Raw genomic sequence first — 8669 nt, 5'->3', positions numbered from 1 at the left:
CTACGCATGGTTTATTGACTGGTATTAACACAGAATGTGTTTTATAGAACCAAGGGCATATCAAATTAACAAAGGCAGATGGAGAAATTTGAGGGTGATTTGCATCCATGATCATATACATGGAATGGTTTGGTGAAACGATTATTAGGCTTCGAATTTTCGACCCCAGTTAATTCCCAATAGATGGATGTCTAAACGGTGTTAACAGTGTTTTATCTTTAGTCTTAATCTGTTAACAGTTGTTATGCTCTGCATGAATGACACCCCCCATGCATATGTTATGGGAGCACTTTTAGTTTGGAACCTTGGTCCTTCCTCTTCATCATGAAAAACAGTATTTATATTGTTTATTTCTATACAAACCCCGTTTAGAAGCTGTTTATACAGACAAGCCTGTACATGACATGTACAGGCTTGTCTGTATAAACAGCTTCTAAACGGGGTTTGTATAGTTTACAGTTTAGTTGTACCTTTTTTAATAGGTCTACATGTACTACATGTAGACCTATTAAAAAAGGTACAACTAAACTGACTGTCATGTCTGTACAACTGAACAGATGTCTGTTTAGGCTATGGTAGCTACTAGTGTTGGCCTAACTACACATCACTACAGTATATTTCAGCCACACATGAATGCATCGAGGAGTCATACGTTAATTAATAGTCAAAAATCGATTTTGCTTTAATGTAAGAACACTGAAGGTTATAGTGAGTGACATGTCGGATTTAAAACAAGGTCCTGTGATAAGCAGGCCAGCCCCATCACTTCTTAGAACACCCTTTCCCACAAGGTCGCTGAGACTCCCACCACCAAGCCATGTCTATTCAGGAAGAAAAGCTGGCCGGGCTAAAGGATGAAATCAATATAGCAGTCAGAGCTTTTGACCTCAAAAGCTATCCATCACAGGCTCCAATTCAAAGTGTCAAGATCCATTGTTGGAGACAATAGACGACTAACTAAACTGGGCAGCGAGAGGAAGTATTGGACTTGTTTGATGCCATTGTCCACGCCTAAAGGTGATACTATTTAGAGGTTGGATCACCGGGGGCTTGCACAATGATGTACCCACAACTGCACTCCCCCGATGATTGTCATCATCAGAAAGTTTGTTCGTTTCTTTAAAGCATATGCTAGGTGGTAGCATATGCTACGGGAAGAACTTCTGCTCTTCCGCTCTGAGATATAGATTTACAACAAGACAATGCCATTCACTTCAACGCAATACAAAAGGCTATACAACACAATACAATACTAGACAATACAATACGATACAATTCAATACAATACAATACTAGACATTATAATACAATACAATACAATACAATACAATACAATACAATACAATATAATAATACTGGTGTTTTTCTGGTTGAAAAGTTAGCCAGTGAAATGATTAAACCACATTCTGCAGAAATCACGTGAAGTCAATATGATGGAGACTTAGATATATGAATCTTAATGAAGTAAAGGTTTCACACTCTTAGGATTGTCATAGACCTTTCCTCCTTAACCTCCCAGCCCTTGCTAGTCTTCTCTTGGGTCTTGACTTTATTTCCTCCCAAATGGTTTTCTCAGGGTGGTCCAGGTTTAAAAAAAACTCCAAAAGTCATGGAATCAGATGTAAGTCCTGGATTCCTTTCAAAACCATTGAATTCAATCAAAACACTCTTAAATCAGTTTCGTTCTATCCTTTGCGTGGATGGAAAAAAATACAAAGAATCCAGAAAAGGCATATTTAGATAATGAAGTGAAGGATGATTTAATGTTGAAAAATGTCTGCCTAGTAAAATGTGGCCACTTACACTATTATTATTATTATTATTAACGACATTATAATGACACATAAAGTTGAGTTATATCTTTCTTCGCTTGTCAATGTGCTTTTGCAAGTGATTGGGGCCAAGGGAACCATGTCAACTGAAATATGAATGACATTGTAAATATCATGTAAGCCAAACGGGAAGTGGAGGTAAAATAATGAATAAATCCATAATCCTTTAAGTCATTTCTTAAATTCCTTTGTGTGAGTAAACCTTTGCGGAGTCCCAATGTTTTGTATTTGTCCATCATGGATTATCCCAACCGATATATCACGTTGGCGGGCAACTGTGGTTTTGATCAAATGAGAGGATAATCGTATGCAGGAACCTTGTTGAAGGTCTCTGCGGGCTTCATTTGGTTTGGACAAGGTAATATTGGAAACGTTTTTTCCTATTTGGTGCCAGGGGTCCAAGAAAGGTTAGGACATTTAGACCCCTTGTTGTGAAACTGCAACAGTTTGTGCTGCGTTTATAAAGCCATTCTTATAAAAGAGATAGATGGAAAATGTGCGTTTCTTCTCCAATCTGTTTTAAAATAGTGGTAGTTAAAGTCCTATCAAGGCAAATACCATTTTCTTCAGACTTAAGGGAAGATCAAACGACCTGGACATATTTTGTAACTGAACTATCATGTCAAATGTTTTCCATCAGGTCTCTCTCACTCTCCCGCTCTCCCTCTCTCTTCCATTTTTTCACACCATTTCTAAGTAAACCAAACATCTTTAGACCGATAATAAGGTTAACACGAATGCCTATGGCAAGTAAGAACCAATTTGAAATCACATGTGATATACCTTTATTGTTATCATGACGTCCACAGTAAAAAACCCACAGTCAAAACAGCAGGAATTCTGGAGATCCATTCTGGGCTAGGCGTGGAGGTATTACATAGCGCAACCCAAACATGTCCGTACCTTGATCCATAGACATGAATTCCTATCAACGGAGCCCACGCTTCCAACATAAACATCAACTCCAGATTTGACCCCTAGACACACACACACACACACACACACACACACACACACTGATACATCAATCCCCGCACCCCCAGGACTCCTGCTTTGATTCAGGGGGGTTAACAGTAGAACACAGGCTCGGTAATGGGGGTTACAGTGTATGTGTTCAGTGTTAGGCCCCCATGGCTGATCTCCCAGCACAACGCCAATAAATCACCCAGGCGTGAAGCAGCCAAGCCCAGGGACAATGTCTGGTGTGTTCCAGTCTTTGATGTGTCACGCGGTGCGGTTCACACGCGTGTGGGCCGAGCTCCGACGCCGAAGAGCGATGCTATCCCTACACATGATCCACCGGGGCCAGTTCACCTCTTCCCTGCTGCAGTGTAGTCCAGGGCCGCCCTCATCCGCCCGCAGCTGGGAGCCAGGAGCCGGCTCATCGGTCAGTCGGATGGCCTGCTGGGCCAGGATGAAGTATAGTCGGGCCGACAGGCAGCAAAACCCCCTTTGGATTTCCACAAGAGTTACCATTTCATTCATTTAATTATCGTTGTCGGCTGTCGGGAACTTAATTGCCGACGACAGAGTGGCATTGCGGTCTGACCATACGCACACTACTCACAAACGCCATAGATGAGGAATGTTGATTTGGGGAATGTGTTCCATAAGAATGACTTAGTCATAATTATAGTAAGTCATTAGTAGAAGTATAACTGATTCAGTTGGGAGTTCTTTAGTCATTATTCTAGTAACTCATTAGTATAAGTACAACTCATTCCATAAATAGGTCTTGGTCATTAGAATAGTAAGTCATTAGTCTATGTACAACTCATTCATTAAGTAGTTATTGGACATTGGTATATATATAGTAAGGGTTAAGGTTAGGGTCATTAGTTATAACCAATTTATTAAGTAGGTATTGTTCATTAGTATAACAGGCATCAACAATACTGTCAAATAATTGACTGGAACAGCCAGAAGAAGTAATTTTTAGTAACTATCACTATTAATATATTATTTCATGGTATTCTCATTTTTAAATAAATTCATACATAAAAAAACATGCTTTGATGTAAAAACTTAACGTAATGGCTTGTTTGCATAGAAATGTACGACAAAGAAGTTCCTCAAAGCTACATGTCTCCGTCAGCGGACGTAGAGGTTTATTGTTACAACATTGCGTGGCTGTGTCCGATCTCCCCACGCGTCTCCCCTGCTCCGATGTGGATCATTAGCAGGACCACTTTAATCAAAACTCCACTACAGTTTCACAACTCCCAGCCTCATACAAAGAAGGCACATTCCCGGTCCAGGAAGTTAAGCCCCTTGTGTTTCTCGGGTTTTTTTCTTTCCTTTACAAAGAACGGAGCTGTAATGCTCTACTTAAACAGAAGATGTTGCTTTGGGAGATAATTGTTCCTATCCTCCGCTCCTTTCTCCAACAAGATGGATTAGGCCATTTCCGAAAGAGTGGGGACTTTGAGACGGAGCGGCAGGAATGCGCGCTGTTACTCCTTTTAAGTGACTCCGATTATTTAAATGATAACAGTGACCCTTGTTTTTTTTTTCGAATCGCTTACCACATGAAAGCGTTGCGCAAAGCTCTGGTAATCAAGGGCCCCCAGAAGGCCATCCACAGCTCTAAATCAAATGATGCCCGTCCCCCCCGTCCCACTCTCTCTATCCCTCTCTCTCTCTCTCTCTCTCTCTCTCCCTCTCTCTCTCTCTCTCTCCCTCTCCCTCTCCCTCTCCCTCCCTCTCTCTCTCTCTCTCTCTCTCTCTCTCTCTCTCTCTCTCTCTCTCTCTCTCTCTCTCTCTCTCTCTCTCTCTCTCTCTCGCGCCTTGGGGCCGTGCGTACAGAGACATCTATCACTGGTCGCAGTGTTTTAGTGCCTTCTAACGTCTTCTTTAAGGATGGGATTGTCTCACACTGAAGTTTCATTGTGGACACTCGATGGGGAAGGAGGGGGCGGTGGGGTGCATTCCCCATTGATGTCTCATTCATGAATGTGCTTGTCAATTGTAAATGAGCATTAGTAAATGTAGATTGTGTATAGTGTTTTTTGGTTCTATTAAGTCATGGATTTATGCTAGCATTTTGTAAATAACTCATACGTGCACACACACACACACCACAGAAACACACACACACACACACACACACACACACACACACACACACACACACACACACTAAGGAACGCACACACACAGACACAAACAGAAACACACACTCTCACAAGCACACTCCGAGGCTATGTTTGTTATTCACCTCTATACGGTAGGAGGATCACATGCTTTTGGTTGTCCTTCAGCCAAAGTAGAAGCTGAAATGCATATGAAATGTAAAAGTGCCCGTGTGACTCAACCCAAAGGTAAGTGTGTGTGGCGCTCTAGCAACCGCCAGGCTGTTTTAAAGGGCTCTAGGTAGAATACACATTCCAGCAGAGCGCCACGCAGCAGATCCCGCGCCCGACAGACTGTGGCCAGCTCCCCAAAATTGAGATTTATGACGTGTCTAACCAATAAAGTCTATAAATACCATATTCCCATGATCACTTGCAATTTCTTTTTCGCCGCTCTCTCCCCCCCTTCCCCTCCTCCTACCCCTGCTTCAAATATTCCACAGAATAAATACAGTAAACCATCAAATTAGATAATCCCATCTGCGGTGTTGTGTAGTAAAAGTGTGCCCGGAGTTAAACAGCGCTTGGACAGCACAGATAAATGTATGCTTAATTGCTGTTGCGGTGATCCCTAAGAGCAGCCCTGATCGGAGCTGACAGTAATGGCGTTTTAATTGAAGCCAGCCACATGCAATGTGACTGGTGGCATGGACGCCGTGTCTGGCGTGGACCTATCACTGTCCTCAGCACTTGGACTGTTAAACTGCTGACTTAAAAATGCCCACAATCATTTCTGTGTAATTTTTCAGCCGTTTCACAAGTGTATACTTTTCTGTCTGCGTCCTACATAATGCTTTTACACATGCCGCCTCTATAGTGTTTTGACACTGGGTAGATCAAACATTCATGTCTGGTTTCCCACAGTTTGATGCCATTTAAATGCCAATGATCATATACTATGTATACTAAATACTATATTCAAAATAACATACGTTATTACGATGGAGAGTTCAAACACAACCAAAATGAATTCAGGTCGAAAAAGAACAGTAAATGTAGACTACGTGCAAGTCTCTGGTTGATCATTTGACGGTTAATATTATTTTTTTATCCAAATTTGAATTTGGTTTCTTTTCCTCAACTTAATCCCATGACACCATGCTATAAGTATCTTCTTTTTGCGTCTTTAACTAACTATGCTGTATCGCAAACTGCTCAAGGCCAGTCTTAATCTAAGTCTAATTTGGATTAATTGAATTATACTTTAATTATATCTCTTTCTTCCCCCATTTGACTCACGATTCCTCAGAAGCAATCTGACCCTTCATCCACTCTGCCCTCTGTAGGTGTTTGTTACTCCCACCAGCAGCTGTGATGACATCACCCTAAGGTGATCACCAGGGTTCCATGCACAGCGGGATTAAATGACGGTCTCACAATGCACCATTGTACCCAAACGTGTGATGTTGGCGCACAAGAAAGTCATAGATCCGTCTGAGGACTTCAAGCGCCAGTTTCTATCTCTGTAATTTCCTGAAAGATTTTCTGCATCTCGCTGTGGCCTGTGTGCCAACTCAAGAGCTGTCTTGTCCAGGCCCTTAGCAGAAACTGATCTTATACCATTTGTATTGTTGATGTATTCAGGTTTAAAGTCCAACAAAATGAAGTTAAAAACTCTTATAGAAAGAGGTTATTGTATTAGTAGGGACTAAAATACTCATTCAGCTGTGATATTGCTCACACACTATTTTGGAGACATGAGTTCTTTGACAGGAAAGGATGAGGGACAGAGGATACTTTACACAATCTGCCAAGATTCCAGGGGTGAACCTACCAACCGCAAGCATAAGTAACTGTCCGCTCTTCATTTTAAAGTTATCTTAATTAACCAGAGTCTGTGGACAGCTGGGACTGCAATAATCATGTCTCTGGTGTGGACGGAATGTTCTGGAATCCGATGAGTCGGCATTCCTAAGACTCAGACCTCAATGTCACGAGAACAGTTCATCGATCGCTCAATGTCCAGGAATCTCGGTCGAAAGGAAAGGAAACCAGCTGAGCTGGGCCGTTTGAGGTCCACATTAGCTTACTTAACAGACCGCTCTCTCACAGAGGGAGCAACGCCTTCACACTAATCTGGCCACCGGCCGCAGAAACCCTGCCGATCCCAGACAGGCAAAAAACGTTATGTTCTCGTCACCCTCCGGGCCGACGTTCAGACATGACCGAGGCAGCGACGTACGCCTTCAGGCCTGGGAAAACATTCTCGCTACGGCAATTCCTGGGGAGAGACTGATGACAGATGGTGGTGGTGTGAGAGACATGTCTGAAATACTTTGGGCCAAACCTGCAGAGATTGTGAATAAGTTGTATGAGTAAAAATAATTCTGTTCTCTTTCAACTGAATGATATCCAGTCCTACTGGCGCAAGGAAGTCATTTGTCAGTTTATAACAGAACAAGTAAACATCCATAAGAGTGTTCTTGGTTTCATGAGGAAGGAAAGGTTCAAAGACGGTTTGGGTCAACTTAAAGGACAGCAGATCTCATTTGTTCAGACATCGTGCTGGTGTATTTCCAAGCACCACAATCTCATCTCCCAGACATGTGTATCTTAACTGTCATATGGCAAAGTACGTCCACTATATTATCACTGTCAGCTGCTTGAGCTGGGTCCTACTGGTGCTGATTTAGAAGTTCAACATCCTACATCTGCCTTCTTATATACGGACTACCATGGAACACCCCAGCAACGCATATGTCGAACAAGCCCAGACGTTGAGGAGTAAATATTTATTGGACCTTTCTATGTGTTTTTCTGTCCTTCGACATTTTTGTTGTAATTGTATTCCCATTTGATGGTTACCAGTCCGCTCAAGGGTAGGAAGAGGAGTTTCATGCTTCGCAAACACATATTATCCCAGATAGAATAGCGCCTTCCACACATTGCCCCCTCAACCTTAACTCATCCTGACAATCATTCAGTGATTTATATGTTTACTCTAGCCACAAATCAATCCCAGAATGCAACACACTTTCAACACTGTTTATATTACGAGATAAAAGTTGGAAAAATGAGGCGGGGGCGTTTGAGCTCCTGTTTACACCAGCCGCTTCGCCCCGGGTTTCCGTTGTTTCAAGCAACACCACTGATCTCAAAGAATGTGTTGCTGACAACAAGTCCTTCCGAAGAGCAAAAGGAACGAAAGATACGAGATAAAAAATGGTCTGCTAGCTCCAGTTAGAAATACGATCCATATTGAAGACTCTAATATAGTTCTACCAACACACTTTGACAGGACGACTCAAGCCACGCAAGCTCACTCAGCGACTCAATCTATTTGTGTGTGTGTGTTATGTGTGTGTGTTTGAGTGTGTGTGTGTGTGTGTGTGTGTGTGTGTGTGTGTGTGTGTGTGTGTGTGTGTGTGTGTGTGTGTGTGTGTGTGTGTGTGTGTGTGTGTGTGTGTGTGTATTTATGTGTATGTGTGTGCGTGTGTGTGTGTGTTTGTGTGTGCATTGGTATGTTTATAGATGCTTGTTTATTAAACTACTGCAGCGTATGTGCCTGTATGCCTCGTGTATGTGTGAGCCTGTACATGCATGTATCTTTGGGCATGTCTCTCTGTGGTCTGGAGAAATACAGTATGTGGTTGTAATGGGTACCAGGTGGTACACCTCCAACCCACCCCCACAGAAAACAGATTAGGTGTTAAAAAATCCCTGCCATTGGACTGCAGCCCATCGTATACCTGACAAATAAGACGAA

The sequence above is a fragment of the Gadus macrocephalus genome, chromosome 3, assembly GCF_031168955.1.
Source record: "Gadus macrocephalus chromosome 3, ASM3116895v1".
Lineage (NCBI taxonomy): Eukaryota > Metazoa > Chordata > Actinopteri > Gadiformes > Gadidae > Gadus > Gadus macrocephalus.
This window is presented reverse-complemented; position numbering follows the sequence as displayed.